The sequence below is a fragment of the Ochlerotatus camptorhynchus genome, unplaced genomic scaffold (genome assembly GCF_037179485.1).
Source record: "Ochlerotatus camptorhynchus isolate MF236.1 unplaced genomic scaffold, CSIRO-AGI_Acam_v1.1 ptg000649l, whole genome shotgun sequence".
In the NCBI taxonomy this organism is placed as follows: Eukaryota; Metazoa; Arthropoda; class Insecta; order Diptera; family Culicidae; genus Ochlerotatus; species Ochlerotatus camptorhynchus.
In genome coordinates, this window is record NW_027041128.1 from 135,017 (window position 1) to 154,304 (window position 19,288).

The following is a 19,288-nucleotide window of genomic DNA, read 5'->3' on the forward strand; positions in this document are numbered from 1 at the left end:
GAGACTGACATATACGAGTGTCAATTTTGACATAGAATTGAGTCATAGCAGACGCGAAATTCAACTCAATAAAACGTATTTTTCGTCGAGTTACGAAGTTTTCAGTCCTTGAGCACTTAATTTTACATGAAATATTTGTTTACGTCTGATCCATTAGTTATTTCTAAGTGTGTGGTATTGGTGATTAGATGTACTCCAATCACCGGAAATTCAGCGTATTCTGCTGCGAATCCTGCAACTAGCTTCCAATTAAATAACGCAGGCGAAAGAGTGGTTAATGGACTCAATGCTTCGGTGTAAAAAACGCATGCTGGAGAGTAGTGGCAAGAATGATGCATGGAACAGCTTCGAAAACATGGAAAGACAGGATTATTGCAGATAATTTTGGTGACATCTTTCCTTTTTTCCATTGATTTGTTTTCCGTCGATCTTGTTTTCTGTGCTGAGCACCAATTCTACCACCGGCGCCGCTAGTTTAATGACATTTCCGTCAATTTGAACTTCACCCCGAAGCAATGTTATGAGATTTTCTTTTCTAGTACGTCGAGAAAAGAAACATTATCTAGAAAACTCTTGTTAGAGAATGATTTAAATCTGCTCGACTATTTGATTAATTAAAATCAACTTAAATTAACTGACACTTGCTATTCTACATGCTGCATTGAATTGAAACCAACGATGGCCGTTCCCCAAACATCCAATGATATATAATCTATACTGTCCTTCGGTTTTGATAATTTTTAAATGAAATTTCATCAACTCAACATTAACTTTAATTTAAAAACCTTTTTGTCTCATTCATAATCTTGAAACACATTCAGACTCATTTAAAAAATTGTTTAGTAATTTCTTAGATTTACAACTAAAGAAAAACTCCAAATTGACGATAGTAATGCAATATTTGCATATTATAACAAATACGTCATAAACTAACATCCACAGTTTACGTCAATTAGCAACCCACATGATCCAGAAGAATGAAGAAAGTGAGTGTGAGGGAGAGCTGTTGATTAAAACTTTTTATTTTTCATCTCAGTTGAATCGTGCTCCTCAAGTGCTGATGTAGAGTAGATGGCAAAGGCGAGAGTATCTTCTCAAGCCAAGATTAACAGTTTACTGGGTTCCAATCCCGGCGGCAGCATATCTGTTATCAGCTACTATTTTGATGACGATTTATCAATAGAGAATCACTCCAAACATGTTTTATCCTAAATTGTTTTAAAAATTCCAATCTATATCGTATTTAGTTTTATCCCAAATGTGTAATTCTGTAACAAACTATGTTAAGAAATACTAAATTTCCAAAACAATAGTTATTATAACTTTCATACTAAGCAGACGATATTTTTTTATTTTTTCTACATCTGGGATCTAAATTGTAACACCAATCTATGAACCCAACTAACACAAGATACAATCCAAGGATTTGAACTAGATAACTTTAGCTAATTGCTACAACAAACCCGTCACCATCATAGAAATTAGTTTTATTATTGAATTAATGTTTTTGTGACCAACGCACATATTTGTTAATGTTTTCAAAACGGCTTCCTCGTATTTCTCGTGGTTTGAATTATTTAATTTAAAATAGGCTCCTAGAAGAAAGAAGACAAAAGTTTTCTTAAACAGTTATGAAACTTGATAATATAATGAATAATAAAAATAATGCTTCTTATACAAACGAAAGGGCTTAAGTAAACCGTACTAATATGTGTATAACAAATGATTGGCGAAATATTCATATGGTTTTGTAAGAAGCATTATTTTAAATTTAGGGTTGAGAACTAATTCGGCCTAATCACCCATTTTGGGCCTATCGAGCAGAAAACTTCAAAAAAATCAATAAGCTACGGAACGAAGTCAATGAGAACGCGTGATATTAAGGTTTGTACCCATTATTCCCAAAAACAAAAGAAGCGCTCCGATCGAATCAATTTTTATCTTAATCCGATAGGCCGAATTGAATTCATTGGCGTTTCAATGGCGTTTCAATGCGTTAGGCTGAGTTGAGAATCCATAGGCCGAGTTTGGCGTCAAGAAGTAGTGTTAGACTTTAGACAATATCTCAACGATTGGTTTTTCTTTATCAAATCTTACGGTATATACGGAAAGGTTTATAAATTTGGAAGCCATCAATAATAATAACATTCCGTTTTGTGCTAAACTGCGCTAGATTAAGAAAGACTAAGTGCGGGTTGTGCTTAATAGGCCGGAAATAGGGTGGTTAACCCTTCTAACTATATCGTTTCAGTAAAAAGATCGGACATTGAGTGGACTCAAAAAATTTACAAACAATTTGAAAAATGAGTGAGAATTTTTAAAACTACTGCTAAAAATTCAATTAATACCCACCCTCGATATATTTGCAAACTCAATACAAATATTGTACCCGCATAAAACATCCCTTTTATGATCTGACTTCCCACATAGCTTCCTCGAGAGCAACAGCAGAGCCAGTAGCAGTTGAAAATGCCTTTTGATTTCTCATGCAAGAAGTCAAGTCGTTTTTCCCACAACCCATCCCCAGCCGAAACCAATTCTCAAGCTTTTATCTGCTACCACATTCTTCCAACACTTTCAAGTCTATGAGTTCTTCGAGTGTGGATGGATCACATAGCCAAGTAAAAAAAAACCGCACCGTTTCACTTGAGCAGTGCAGTTCATAACACTAGGAGTGGTACATTTTTTCACCCCCAGGATCCTTTTAAAAGAAGCATATTTCTGCTGTTTCTCTCTTTTAGAATCTACCGAATGGTGCAGTTCGAGTCGTACCTACTTCGAGCTGCAAAACGAATTTTTATTCACTCTAATATGTTACTCTTTATTTCAGGGCAGGATTTTTTACTCCGTTCTGCTTGTTGGACGCCTAAAAGAGAGTTATCATGCATGGTTTCGACTTTTAGGGAAGCTTTACTTGGCGCTAAACTCTTTGGTTCATACGTTGGCACGTTTTTCCGCACTACTTTCTTGGCTTGTCTTCTGATGGGACGTACGAGCATCGGTCTAAATTCAATTTAAAATGAATCAGTTCTTATTTCTTCTTTCTGGCCAACACTCTCTTTCCTGCTGCAGCCAAGTGTGGCAAATGTATAGTTTTTCGGTGTAGGGATTTGAAGTTCACAAATGAATATTTATGAAGATTATCTTGCTGGGTTTTCCAGTTGGTGTGGAGGTTCCTTCTCCATTTCCAGTCGTTGAAATAGTAACAAGGAAAATGGCCTTTTGCATGTGAAGATTTTTGGGTGCTAATAGAAGCAAAAGAAATAGAATCCACTGGTCGGTGTGGCTGGGGGTAGGTGAAATAAATTCGGAGATTTCTGTCAACGTAAGCTTGTGATTTTGGGTTTAGAATTAGAAACGACTTTGGAGTGGTTAGTGTTTGTGAAATAGAACCCATGATGGGCGAACCGACTCCATTCGGAGATGACCACCTCCATGCCACAAGACAGGAGTATTATCCTGTCTCTGCACATGCAGTGATTGACCAAGATTTTGATTTTCAACCAACCCCCCCCCCACCCCCTCCAGCTTCCAGCATGACTCCAAACACCTGTAGGCAGTGCGAGACAGAGTAAGGCAAACCGACGTCATTCCGAATCATTGAGAGAGCGGACGCTCTTGCCAAACCAAACAAATCCATACAGATACAGTGCGGTTTTCCACCCTAACTGGTTTTAGTGCTTGTTTATCTGGTTGAGTTTGTACCTCGTGAAACCACATATAGATTTAAGATATTTTGATGAGCATGTATGGCAGAACGGTGGACACAGTGGTTTTATTCACTTCATCATATTCATTTACGATGACGTTGCAGTACAGGTCAAAATGATCCAGCTCAGTGCACTTATTTGGTGTTATTATTGAGCACAAGTTTAACTTTTAGAATCTTCAAACAACGGGGATTCTAAGCCTATCTATTATATCAACAGCTCTGATCATTGAACATGCGTTTCTAAGTTTAAAATGTAGCAACAAGTAAATCATACAGAAATAATGATCTCAAACTTTGGCTGCTTCTACGTTTCATCGGTAGAACAAACTGACTTTAGAACTTTGTTTATTTCCTGCATATTCAAACTACATCAAATAAACCAAATCTAACGAAAGCGCAGCTGAACTACTGCCTACATGAGATGTTTGAAATCTTCCTGAAACCCAATGATTATTAAGTTCCCGTCATCAGTTCTGCACGCTGCTCGTACTATTCGCCATTATTTACGCACAGATAATTTGCCTTTCCCGCACATAGATCGAACTTTATCCTGAGCAAACATCCTAGTAGTGTAGTCTCGTACGTATCGTAGCATAGACCAGAATTGTGAACCTGATCGAGATTAGGTGCACCGCACAGCAGTATCAGAGTGGAGTCAGATGTGTCTTATTTCGAAATCGGCGGCTGTGGCATGGGAAATCTGATAAATATAAATGCAATGCAATTTATACCAATCAAAACTAATTGATTTTCGAGATAAATTTTGCGGTAGGAAAACTTAGAGGGTAGCAATAAATTTCAATGTATCCTTTTGCAGATTTCCTGTGGTCCCGGGTGGTGGATTTCTACTGCCTGCATGAGGAATCCTATGATCCACAGTTAAGGGGAGAAAGGAAAACTTTCCGCACGACGACGACGACGACGGCGACGACCCGACAGTTCCGACTATCTAAAAGTGTTTTTGCGATTAAATTAAATTCAATATATATCCTTTCACCAAACGCAAACTTGGCTGCGTGTAGAGAGGCTGCCATTTTCCAACCAGTGGCATTGCTTCTGCTGCCTGCCTGCCTGACTCGGTTATGGCACACTCGGTCCGTGGCTAGAACTTCCAACCCATAAACTGCACTATAAATTCAATTTAGAAACTTACTTTTTGCAATCAAGCCACCCTTTTGGGAGGGACTTTTGCTTGAAATCTGATTTCGTTATCACAACTAATTGCACCTGAACATCATGGGTTTGGGACGACGGTTGGTGCATCGGTGGGTGTTTCGGAGTGCCACCCACTTAACCGATTCCGTTTTCGAGCGGCGGTGAACTACTTACGGGTGGGGCCGGCACAGACTCTCGAGCTCATTCCTAATGAATATTGCTTCGTTATTTAGTCCTTCAAATTCAGTTACAGCAGCACGGTCCGACGGTATCAATGATCTGTCGTCATCAGCGTCGTCGCCCGTAGATGATGCAAAACAAAACCGGACACTAAATGGATTAAGTCTATCAGTCCAAAAACAGTCAAAGACAAATAGGAGTAACTTTTTCGACGACCGTTGTTGGCTGGATTTTATAAGGGTGGCAGATAAAAGTTGGTTTGTTCTTACGGTGATTGCTAGTTGTAATTATGTGACGTCTGGTTATCTGTCTTGGATGGCGAATGGCTTCTCCCTGTGCAGTCATTGACCATTTCTGGATGGGGTTAGCAGGATTTGTGCAGTGAATTCGTTTCATTCTGGTAAGTATGGCTTACACTATCAACAGCAGATAAATGCAGCAGCTTTGGGTAGCTCTGGGAGCAAAATGCACCCCTGATTTTTGTGATCATAATTATTAGCACCATGGGACGCATAATTCATGGGCATAACATGCTTCATCTTTGAAAAATATATTTTTTTTTATCATCTGGGAAACGTAAACTATATATTTCGTAATGCTGAGAAAGAGGATTTGAAACTTCTGAACATTTTGGAGCAAAAATTGTATTGAGCAGCTTGGTCCTGGGCATCAAACCGATCAAACCCGAATCTTCTTCTATCTGGCTTTGACGCCGCTATGTGAACTTGAGCTTGCTCTCAACTAAGCAGTAATGCCAATATTTCAGTTTAAACTGGATTCTTCCTGGACTGGACGCATCCAGTCAAAGAGTTAAAGTTTTAAATCTCCCAGTTTTTTTTTTGTTTTTTAAGGAATTCATCCAGTTTTAATTAGCAAAACATTTTGAAGTATAATTACCAATACAGAATCATTAAGATGCTTACTCTTAAAAGGATTATATTGCAATCAGTGTTGGAAAAATGTCAACAAAATGCTACGATGCTAAAATCATCGTGCTTGGAACGTAGTGAAGCTGTATTTATAAAAATTTTTAAGACCTGCTTTTCAATATTTCTGTCGTCGTGACAGCCTTCACAAACCGACGGCATGCCTCAGCTTACCCAAGTAGCTGTCACGAAAAGGCTGTCACGAGACATTATGAACAATTGATAAACGGCAGTGGAGTATGGAAGAAACCCAGAAAGATGATCCTGAACAGACATGTCGGCCCGAAGTCGGATCAATGTAAGATCAATTTATAATCGACGTCGGTCAAATTTCGGGTCGATGTCGGTTCAATATCGTTCCAACATCGGGTTGGGGCTTGGTAGAAGTCAGGTTGGTGGGAAGCACAAACGTGATAGCAACCGAACGATCTTCGGAATCACACTGGTAGTGTAGTAGCAGTCTCACGACATAGGGTAGAGAACTACTTCGGCCTAATCGCCCATTTTGGGCCTATCGAGCAGAAAACTTCAAATAAATCCATGATTTCAGAGTTAACAAGTCAATTATGCGTTTGGTACGATACTTTAGTTAATAAGCTACCGAACGAAGTCAATGAGAACGCGTGATATGAAGGTTTGCACCCATTATTCCCAAAAACCAAAGAAGTGCTTCGATCGAATCAAATTTTATCTTCATCCGATAGGCCGAAGTGAATTCATTGGTGTTTCAATGGCGTTTAAATGCGTTAGGCTGAGTTTAGAATCCGTAGGCCGAGTTTGGCGTCAAGAAGCAGTGTTAGACTTTTAACAATATCTCAACGGTTGGTTTCTCTTTATCAAATCGATACGGATACGGATAATACGATACGGAAAGGTAAATAAATTTGGAAGCCATCAGTAACAATAATATTCCGTTTGGTGCTAAACTGCGCTAGATTAAGAAATACTAAGTGCGGGTTGTGCTTAATAGGCCGGAAATGGGGTAGTTAACCCTACAAACAAAATTTTAAAGACAGCAGAAACGAATCGGCAGGACTGCTTTTTGTATGTACGAGGAACGTTACGAATGACCATCCGAGGCTGTCATAGCCGAACGAAAAAAACACATGAATAAGAACGAGTTGTCGTGTACTGCTCAAGACGGCAACGTTGCATGTCGTATGACAGCCTCAATGTGGGCTGTCGCTTATAGCTCAATATTAAGGCTGTCGTAGGAAAAAGAAAGCGACAGCCGTTGGAATACTGTCATGAGGTGGTACTTTTGGTATGCCTTGGAGGTGAGATTGAGCTTAATAATTTTTGCTTTACATCCGAACACAACCGAAACTTCTATTACGGCTGACAGCAGTCGCTTCGTGTTTGCCATCGGTGGAGGAAAAAGAGATAGCATTATTATACCTTCTCTTTCTAAGAAAACGAGGTACAACGGAATCATTTTTGCGTCGAATCAACTCTCAGCTTCATTTTTGCACGTTGAAATTTTCGTCGATCTTTTTTCCGTACTAAATACCAATTCTACCGACTCCCACACCTTGACCCTACCTATCGCCCTAACAACTCATAGACCGGGGACCAACTCAGAAAATCCCGGCGACGGCGAAACTGTTTTTTGACCCAAATTTGTGTATATTTTTACAGATCGTAGTTTTTGTTTAGAAAAGGCAATCCATATTTCTACAACGTTGTATCAGACGACGTTTCGATAAGCAGAGCCGTTTTGTGCTAGGATTTATCGAATATGGCATTTTGAAAAATTTGAAGTCAAACTGGTTGACCTCCAGTACAAACTTGGTTTAGTGACCATAGCAAATAATAATCCAAAGATTCATGGAATTCGAAGAGGGAAAAGATGGATCGAATACTCCGTTCGTGTGGTTTTGCTGTTCTCCAACATTTGTATTCAGGATTGATTAGCAATAAGGCTGATTCAAATTTAATTTTAATTTTATGCAGCCCGTCAATGGAAGGCAATCGATGTCCGTCGGTGATTGGCACTAGATTGCGGAACAGAGACCGACGTTAAATAAAGGAAAGAAGAAGAAGAAGATTCATCTCAGAGCTGTCTTGAAATTTTGCTCAGAAATTTCCTAAAAATTCTTTTTAAATTTGATTTTTCATGCCCAAGCAATTTCCTTAAAATTATTCTCAAAATTCGATCCCCATTGTTTGTTTTTTTTTTTCGAATCCTGGGAACCTCTTGGACTTGGAATTTTCCACAAAGCTACTTTAAAACTCTACTCTGATACAAACACCGATGACGTTGGTACCTGAAACGGCTGGTGCCCCGGCGGTGGCACAAACACTAACGAAGTTGGTATCTGCTTCTGCTGATGCCACGGCGCTGACAAAAGCAATGACGAGCTAGACGCAGGGAATTGTTGTTGTTCCGGCTGCAACAAGTAACTAAATGTTGGTTAACACGGGAATGTTGATAGCCACGTGACATGATGGGTTTTGTGTGTTTCCCTTGATTCAAAACAGACGACTGCTCACGTCTGTTATCCCTAAGAAATTCTGGATGTTGTGGTTGGTGATACAGGTTAGTTCTCTGCTGTTGTTGAGAACTTTGGACCGTCCTCTGATGTGGGACCGATGACCATGTATTGAGTGCGAAATGTTGGGTTTGTCCCATCGGTGGCTGCTGCACGATTGGAACTATTGGTTTCCCCATAAAACTTTCGTATCCGACTGGTAGGTGCACCGACTGTTTCCGCTGGGTACGTTGGTCAAGGCGTGGCTACTGCATTGACCACTGCAGATTCGACCCTGAGGGGCCTCCCTTAGCTCAGTCGGTAAAGGCGCAGCTACAAAGCAAGACCATGCTGGAGGTGGCTGGGTTCGATTCCCGGTCCGGTCTAGGAATTTTTCGGGTTGGTAAATTTCTCGACTTCCCTGGGCATAGAGTATGATTGTACTTGCCACACAATTATACTAATGCAAAAATGGTACAGGCATCGAAAGCTCTTAATTAATAACTGTGGAAGTGCATCTAGAACACTAAGTTGAGAGCACGCAATAAGCTAAAATGCGATAAGCTTGAAATGCGTAGAAGAAGAAGAAGAAGGTTCGACCCTGAATACTGTTTGTGTCCCGGCGATGGCAGAATCACCGACGATTTTGGCTCGATGACTTGGGTGTGCCCCGACGGTGGCACAAACGAGTGTACTCCATTAGGCATAAATACGTTAGGCATACGGACGTTACGTATACGGACGATAATGGACGTTAGGCATAATATACGTTAGGCATAATGGACGTTAGGCATAATGGACGTTAGGCATAACATACCTTGCTGCTGTGTAACTCTAGAAACCTGTTTCGAGCATGGTAAACAATGCTTAACTTAAACTAAGCGTTGAATAAAAAATGATACAAGTTAAACAAACATAGTTTATTTAATAAGCACAATTTGGAATCCATTATTTATCAAATCATAAGTGACGTAGCTACATATTTACTCAGATCCAAGATTAGTAGCGATAGCGGTTAAGTAATCTGGCAATGAAAACTCAGCATAGTTTTGAACTATATATTGAAATCAATCGCATCTAGAAATAAAAATATCACACATTTGTTGTAATATATTCTTACACACATATTGTAATTGTCAAAGAAGAAAAGGTTTTCCTCAAAGAACAGCTCATGAAATAAATAATGGTCAATTCTGTGATTTTTCATTTAATAACAAAAAAACAGCTAACTTGAATAAAATATGATGCCAAAGAACAGCTCATGAAATGAAGAATGGTGAATTCTGTGGTTTTTCATACAATAACAAAAAGACATACCTGCTGCTGCCAGGATTTCCTGCCATACTTTTCGATACAGCGATTCTGTTTTTGTTGTCATCAGAATGAATACTAGCCGAACCGTCTGCTGATGTAAAGGAGCGATACTTCCATGAACAATGACGAGTTGCCGAAACAAACAAGGAACTGTGGCAAACGTACCATCTGTAACCCAATACTTTGCCTGTCCAAGACGTCGCAAGTTTTCATGAGTTCCAAAAATTAGGGCTCTTTCATTATTGTCACCGAAGTCAGCAATCAATAGACGGTCCCCATTATCATCCTTCTGGAATACATTGGGTAGATTATGACTAACGTCCATTATGCCTAACGTCCTTTATGCCCAACGTCCATTATGCCTATCGTACATTATGCCTAACGTCCATATGCCTAACGTCCGTATGCCTAACGTCCGTATGCCTAACGACCGTATGTCTAACGTCGTGTACCAGGCAGAAACACCGACGCATTTGATTCGATACCCAGCTTTTGCCCTGACGGTGGCAGAAACACCGATTGATTCGATTTGAAAAACTGCTCGTGCCCCGGCGGTGGCAGAAAAACCGACGATTGCAAAATTGTCTGTCGGATGTTCCCTGGTAGCAGCACAGGGGCCGACGTATTGGGCCCAGGAGGAGCCTCGCCTTCGTGTGACGTTACATTTGGGTGAGGAGGTTGGGAGAATTGGACCTTACTTATTTGATTTTCATTCCTATTCTAGTTCCTACTTATAGCGGGTTTTGGTGTACTAGTTTTAACAACCTCAACTGTAGGTTGATTCAATCCCAGTCGGCACCGCCGGGATGTTCTGAGGCATAACATCTCTGATCACGCCTTCCTTCGGAAGGGAAGTTAAGTCCTTGGTCCCCGGTTCAAGAGTTGATTGGTCGATATGTAGGGTCCAGGTGTGGGAGCTGCCTCGCTGGCGTCGGTAGCATTGGTGCTCAGCACGGAAAACAAGATCGACAGAAAAAAAAAATCAAGGAGAAAAACTGTAGGCTGCAATCATACCTTTAAATTACTACTACTACTACTTCTCACCGTAACTGAAAACTGACCTGTACTGGTGGGTTCACCGTTGTGTACTGATGTACTTCCCATGTACTTCACCCTGTACATGGTGCTCATCGATGAGGAAACCACTGGGTCCGACTGTGTACCTCTCTCTGCGTTTGCACTGGTGTGTTGATGATGGTAGGATTCAGACACATTAACGGTTGCTGCGATAGCTGCCGTAATTGAAACTTCCTCCTGGAATCCGGTAGGAGCTAAATCTGCTTCTTCCTGCTCTCTTATGACGTTGCTTGCCGGCGTTTGCATTGGCACTTGAATCCCGATCGCTTCGGGGTTTACTTCTTGCTGCAATACTGCACTCTCGCTCGACGTCGCCGTAACAACTCATCCCGGTTGGGATGAACCTACGACTTCAGCAACGAAGCTGCCTATTGGGGTATTTCTCCAAACTTCCAGACTGATTTTGTGTTAAGGAATCCGTGTATGTATGAGTGGCAACAGTGGTTGTCGGCGTGATAACTGCCCGACCCTCGGTCTGACTTGCTGCTCCAATCCACCTACCGGTATTCTCTCAGATGATTCTGGAGCATACTGTGCTCCTCATGCTGCGATGCTCGTCTTCTTCAAGAAGTTGAGCTTCGAGCGTCTCAAAATGCTGCTTTTCAAAGTCAACTTCCCCCTGGCGTCGTAGTCGCTGAAACTATTCAGCATCTTCCAGTTCTTTTAGCTTAATCTGCCAGTCCGTATCCAGCTGCTGTAGCCGCAAAATTAATCGGGTCGTACTAAGACTACTGTCGGACGTCGTGTGGGAGCGTCTGCTAGTGTGGTGGGAAGATATGGTGACGACATCTTCACTATCGACGCACTTCCTGCTGGTGAAACTCCAATCTGCATCGGCAATCGATTCACCCACCTCTGCGCACAAAAAGTGCACATATTCGTCGCACTTGTCGCACTGGAGTAAGGTGTCGATATTGTCTGGCCGATCACACATAAGACAAAGGCTTTCCGGATTCATCTTTCCGGAAGTCTAAGCACGCCTCAAATCTACCACAAAATCTTAGAAGATTTTTTGGGGGAACAAATTCTTTCCCGCGACGAATGAAACACCTCTTTGCTAGCAGCGTAAATGGTACAGCTTCAAAGCTAAAATTGTATTATTACCATTAGTTGAATTTTAGAAATAGACACACAAATCTTACATTTTCGTGTTCTTCGTGAGCTACACGAATGTGCAGTTAAGGTTGTAAGTTTCCCTATTTTAGAAAGCATTTTGAGTTTATAATTGACAATTAATTTCATATATTATTTACCTAGCTTCCAGATGAAACTCAGTTCAGATCTCTATCTGGCTGGTAAATAAACTCCGTTCTGACGTACAATTTATCACTATAAACTCAAATTTTTATTTTCCGCTTTCAAACAGCCTACAGTCAAGATTCCTATAGTACGGTTGATAGGGACCGCACTATAGAAACCGGCATTAACGAATACAGACAAACGCTTATTGTAGAGTAATTTGAAGAGATAGCTTCCTTGTGTCTTCTGAAAAATTATTAAACAGAAAATTTTCCACCTTTTGGGAACATTTAGCATCCAGAAAGTCTTGAGTCTGATCCTCCGGAATACCCGGAAAATCCGTAAAAGTGGTCAATTCATGAAACTAATCCTAGAGCTCCGCAGTTTTTTCGAAACCGCTCTTAGACGTCTAATCAATTAATTCTTATTTATTGTGGAGTTGTGACCTGAATATGGACCCATAGGACCACGGGATGGTTCTCCGGAAGATCCGGAACATCAGTAAAAGTGGTCAATTCATGAAACTTATCCTAGAGCTCAGCAGATTTTTCGAAACCACTTCTAGACGTCTTATCAGACTGAATTTGAAGCTGTGACTAGAATATGGATACTGGAGACCGCGGTATAATCCTCCGGAAGATCCGGAATATCCGTAAAAGTGGTAAATTCATGAAACTGATCCTAGACTAAATTCGGAGTTGTGATCCAGTTATGGACCCTGGACACCACGGTTTGGTCCTCTGGATGATCCTGAATATCCGTGAAAGTGGTCATTTCATGAAACTGATTCTGAGCTTCATGTTTTTTTCGAAACCAATCCTAGACATCTTATCAGAATTAATATGGAGTTGTAACCTGAATATGGACCCAGATGACCACGGGATGGTCCACCAGAAGATCCAGAACATACGTAAAAGTGGTCGATTCATGAATCTGATCCTAGAGCTCATCAGATTTTTTGAAAGCATAAATTCGTGAAACTGATACTAGAGCTCCGCAGATTTTTCGAAATAACTCATAGACGTCTTATCGGAATGAATTTGGATTTGTGACTAGAATATACACCCAGGGGACCACAGGATGGTCCATCGGAAGATCCGGAACATCCGTTAAAGTTGTCTAGATTCTTATAGTACGGTTAATAGGGACCGCACTATAGGACCCGGTATTAACAAATACACGTACCATATGGGAATAAAGATAATTGGGAACAAACTCTTATTGTAGGGTAATTTGAAGAGATAACTTCCTGGTGTCTTCTGAAAAGTTATTAACAAGATACATGACCACTTTTTGGGAAAACTTTGCATCCGAAAAGTCACAAGTTTGGTCCCCAGGAAGATCCGGAACATCCGTAAAAGTGGTCATTTCATGAAACTGATCCTAGAGCTCGTGGTTTTGTCGAAACCACTCATAAACGTCTTATTAGAATAAATTCGGAGTTGTGACTGAAATATTACCCTGGGGATCACGTAATAGTCCTTTGGAAAATCCGAAATATCCGTAGAAGTGGTCAATTCACTGATCCTAGCGCTCAGTGTTTTTTTTTTTCGAAACAACTCATAAACGTCTTATCATAATGAATTCGGATTTGTGACCGAAACCTGAACTTTGGGGACAACCGGAATGGTCCATTGGAAGATCAGGAACATCCGTAATCCATTGGACCAGTCTTGTCCCTTACCGGGAACTGACTTTTCCCAGAAGGTGATCAACTATCTGCTTTACCACTTCTCCAAAGACATCAGGAAGTTATCTCTTCAAATTTGTGTTTGGTACCAATTAGAGTCGGTGTATAATGAGTCACGCCAAGAAAAAAACAGTTGAACTCGCATCACGGTTTTCGAAAGATTCAGAGGAGGACTTCTGCATCAACTTCAAATGACTTCTGCATCAACTTCAAATGACTTCTAGCGAGGAAAAAAAGTAGCGACTGTAGTACATCATTCAATTAGTGATTTTGTCAAATTATCTTAACGAAAAATAGTAGAAATTATCATTACTGACCATTACAAAACGTATCGCATGACAAATGTAATGCTCACTGCGTGTTTATGATCATTTCTTCGATTATATTTTATATTTAATTGCAATACCTTTCGTGGACCTTTCATGGCATCGTAATGCTTGTTTACTTTGCACGATAGGTAGCCGGTTTGACAGTTCAATAGGTGAACTTGGCTTCACTCTTGGCGTGACTCATTATACACCGACTCTAGTCCCAATTAGCTCAAATCCCATATGCTACGTGTATTCGTTGATGCCGGATCGACCGTACTATAGGAATCCGGCTAGATCAAATCCGTACTATAGGAATCTTGACTGTATTTTAATCTTCAATTTTATCAACAATTGAATACTTTCTTGTTATCCAATTTTCAATTCTTCTTTCTCTTTTTGCTATTGATTTTCTTTTGCTTCCCCTACATAACAAATTCTGACAACATGACAACTGATGACCGTTGACTGTCAACTTAAAAAGGTGTAGCCTGGACTCAATTGGGGCCTCCTTTAGCTCTGTCGGTAAAGGCTTAACTACAAAGCAAGACCATGCCGGAGGAGGCTGGGTTCGATTCCCGGTCTGGTCTAGGATTTTTTCGGGTTGGAATATTTCTCGACTTCCCTGGGCATAGGGTATAATTGTACTGTAGCCGGCTGAGACTGCCCAGTGGATTCGCCGACATGCAGCTTGTTCCATAGAAGCACTTTTCAGAAGTGGATCTAGCGATATCATGATGCAGAATCATTTCAACAGGTAGCCCATTTTCTTTACGTTCAGAATTCACAAAAGTCCAAAACTGTTTAGGGTTTCTTCGAAGATTGTATTGTGTGCGTAGTGAGTAAAATTTGTACAGGAACCGGTTGTAATGACGATAATTATTACGGGCACAGGTAAATTTTTGCCTTTAAATATGACAACGGCTTCTACTATAACTCCGAATTGTTCTCGATCTAATACGTTTGAGCCGTCGTAAATGAGCATTTCCCCAAGGTGGCGTTGGAGTAGGTCTACATATAGGAACATGTTCCACCAAGGCAGTGTTAACAATGCGTGAGAAATGAGAAACAGTCCTATTATTGCGGTAAATAACGCTTCTAACGTACACCAATAATAGGACTGTTTCCACTAACTGCTTCGTCAATGTTCGCTGTCAATTCTAAAAATGTCCAATCCGTGTTATGAAAAACTTCGTTCAATCACTCATAATCACCTTTATGGTAATTCAGCTCTGGCTCATTTGGAAACTGTCCAAAAACTGGTGGACTAAGCACTTCAACCTCCACTGAAAGGGCGGAATGAAGAGTGTCGCTGGGAATTAATGGTTCGATATTTTCTATGACCAGAACTAGGTCGAGAAGTCGTCCATCCATATTTTAAACTCCGTTGTTTCAAACCATTTAAACTGAAACAATCAAGTAATGCTGCACACACAACAGTTTAAGTTTAAGGTAAGCTGAAAATCGTTCGGCCTAAAAACCTTCAGCCAAATGACCATAAAATGCACCCCTGGGTAGAATGCCCGATGCGTTTTTTCATAGCATTTCCATTCTTTATTCATGAATTTGACGAGCAGCATTGATAGCTCAGTATGTAAACTGGCATTTGCGCGCAAATAATTTCCGAATAAGTTATGAAAATGCTACGAAATCCCGCATCGGAAATTTAACCCCGAGTTGTAATGAGATGACCAAAACGGGGTCGATATTTTGTTTTTATCGAAAATACACGTAATCATTCCATTTCTAAATAAATGTTGCCCTAACATGGCCACAAACTACCCCCCTCCAAGTCTCATCAAATACTGAGGATATGCCGTGCCACATTGCATTGGAATCACCACACTCCGAACAGTCTCTTTAAGAAAATGTACCACTGCCACTGCACATCTATTTTATGCTATTTTGTCCTCGTTACAGGTAATTTACTGTCAGTAGCAACAACCTGACAAACACTTTCAGCTTGAAGCCGAAGAGAAAACACGAAAAAAGCGCCACCTTCATTCCATTCCCTTAGACTACCCATTTTTCTTGGCGCCCTTAACTATTTTTCATCTTCCGAAAAGTTGGCAGCTGGAGACAGCAGCCGCAGACAATTCCAGCAGCGAAATCCGAAGCCTCTCTAACAAAGAAGCTTGAAGGTGGTGGCCGTTGGTTCTTCAGAGTAGAGCATCTCGGGTAGAAACGCGCACACTTTATTATGTGACATTTATTACCAACTTCTACAATTTGTACTTTATAATGTGCCACTTTAGTGCATAAATCATCAACATAACAAACTCTCCACCGATGCGTTGTTGGCTTGGGGTGCTCCAACATACATATCTACGGAGCGTTCTTGGGTGGTGGCGTCCGAAATAGCGCAAAATAAAAATGGAACCAAATGCTGCACACTTCTGCGAAACGATGGATCTTGGATTGTCTCCCCCACGAAATGGGATTCGTGAAAGACAGAGACAGTCATATTTTATCCAAATGAGAGAAATATTACATTAATTATGCCCGTCGCACCCAGTATTGTGTCATATTTTTGTGCCACATTTCGCTTTATCCTACTGCTGTTACCTTATTGGGCTGCCACTTATTGTGTGGCATGTAATTTAAAGCGAAGCGGGGGAACGACACTTTAAAAATGGCTTTTAAAAAAGTAATTTAAATGTACGTAAACAATTTCTCCCCGCTCGGTGGTGATATGGCGCCAAACTGGCGTTGACATCAGTGGAAATGAAATTGGTTTGCGGTAGGTAGTCAAGGGCTCTACTGCCGGTATCAGGAAGCAACCGACAGCAACCACCAGATCTCATTTCGATTTGGTTTCAGGGACTGGGGAACATGGCTTAGTTTATTTCTCGTAATTTGTTGCAGACAATTTGACTAATATGATAATTATTCAAAGCTTGGCATTCAGGTAATTGCTATAGGATTAAAGTTCATTGTTTGATTTTGTAATAATAAGTTACAATTCTTTTATCAATTATGGATTAGCAACAGCATTTATTACTACGTGTGCTACATCGGAATATCAATGAAGGATGCAATATTTTACAAGTTCAACCATTTAATTGCATCCGCACGAATTGCAGCAGTCCATGTCACACATAATCGGATGCAATTTCATTCGAATATTCCAACGCACTGGTCTCAAACACGTCTTTACTGCATTCCGCCTTCACTTCAATCGAGCCGGGTGCAATTATTAATGAAGCTTTTATAAATCATATAAAACACGAGAGCGCGAGGTGACGAAGCATGAATATTCATGCTTCCGCTTCGGGTCGATTGTAATAATGGTTTTGTGAAAGCATTTTCAATTGTTTGCAACGCGGTGTCGACTGTTGCTTCCAGCTGTTGATTGGGAATATCGGAGTGTAGTGGTTCAGTTGAATTTAAACCGAATAGCTTTAAGCGTCCTATCATTAATTTCTCCTAACGACCAGGAGTGTATTTAAGTTTATGATGTTAACAGGAAACATGAAACCAAAGTATCACTCAAATAAGAAATGGGATTACCGCAGCACCTGAAAATTATCAAACGTTTGAGTCACCGTGGAAAACTTTTAATTACATTTCTCTTATTTTCCAAGAAAGGGGTTTCCATGCCCTTCCACCCTTTCCTGGAAGAAACATTCCTAGATTTTCAAGCATTGAATGTAAAGTCACTTTTTTTTTCTTTTCAACTGTGAAAACTGAATGAGGGAGAGAAGATTTTTCAAAACTGGATGTAAACTTTCCCCAGTTTTTGGACATCATCAGTCAAAGTCCTTGCCAAATGACGACGATGACACAAAGGCTGTTTCGAGAGAAATTTGTGTCAATTAAAAATTACCAAACGATTATCGTCAAAATTTGGGCCGCTGCTGCCGCCCATGGTGAATTCCACGCCAATCACGCAGCTGTCAGCTCAGACCGGAGGCAAATAGAAATAGAAAAAGGAGTTTAAATTTGCCTTCCTCCTTCAAGTGACGAACATTCTCGTTTCTTGAAATCTAATTCATGTTATTTGCTGGTGCCGTTGTAAACTGCCTGGTGCAGCATCATTGTGGGAAGTAATTGGCTTTTCCAAAGTATCCCAAATTTGTTTTTATACTTGGTTGTTGTTGCTTCAGGATTTCTGGAAAACAATCATTGACACAAATGTGAACGGTTCATTTGTATTTTGCTACACCCAACCGGGGGACGTAAGATTCTCTTACAATTATGTGGGATTCATCATCCGAGGATGTTAGTGGAGACCGCATGAACCGAGGATGCGATATACCTAGCTGCGGTCCAATGCAAGAAAATTGGAGACCAAAAAATGTAGAGGGTATTAGTGAGGTAAATTAGTTATGTCGAAAAAAATTTAAAACAGACTGCCGGCTGGACTCGAACCACGAACGTTACGATTATCAGACCTGTGCTTTTTCCACTGCTCTCTCTATGCTTCTGATTATGGAGAGCCTAAAAGCAAACATGAAGCGCTCATTTTCTCGCATACTCGACTTCGAATGCTTTTTCTGCTGGAGAGATTCGAGGCAAGTGTGTGCGTCGTTCTACAATGTTCTACAATGTGCGTCGTTCTACAAGCTTACTGGTATATTCGAAAGCGTAGATACACGCAAACCAAAAATCTATTACAATGAATGTTAGTTCCGTTTCCTATCATCCTCTGTTCATGAACATCGCAACGAATGTTAGAAATTGACCATGCAGGCGATGTAATGGTTTTTTGTCTTTTTCATTTCGTGTTCCATCTACGCTTTCGACTATACCAGTAAGCTTGTAGAACAACGCACATTGTAGAACATTGTAGAACGACGCACACACTTGTCTCGAATCTCTCCACCAGAAAAAGCATACGAAGTCGAGCATGCGAGAAACTGAGCGCTTCATGTTTTTTTTTTTTTTTTCCTTTGGTTTGTTTTTTTCGTTGATCTTGTTTTCCGTGCTGAGCACCAATGCTACCGACGTGCCACAGGAAGGCAGCTCCCACACCTGGACCCTACCTATCGACCCATCAACTCATGAACCGGGGACCAACGGCTTTACTTCCCATCCGAAGGAAGGCGTGATCAGAAATGTTATGCCTCAGAACATCCCGGCGGCGCCGACTGGGATTGAACCCAGGCCTGCTGGGATGAAAGGTAATCACGCTTACCACTACACCACCGGCGCCGTTGCGCTTCATGTTTGCTTTTAGGCTATCCATATTCAGAAGCATGGAGAGAGCAGTGAAG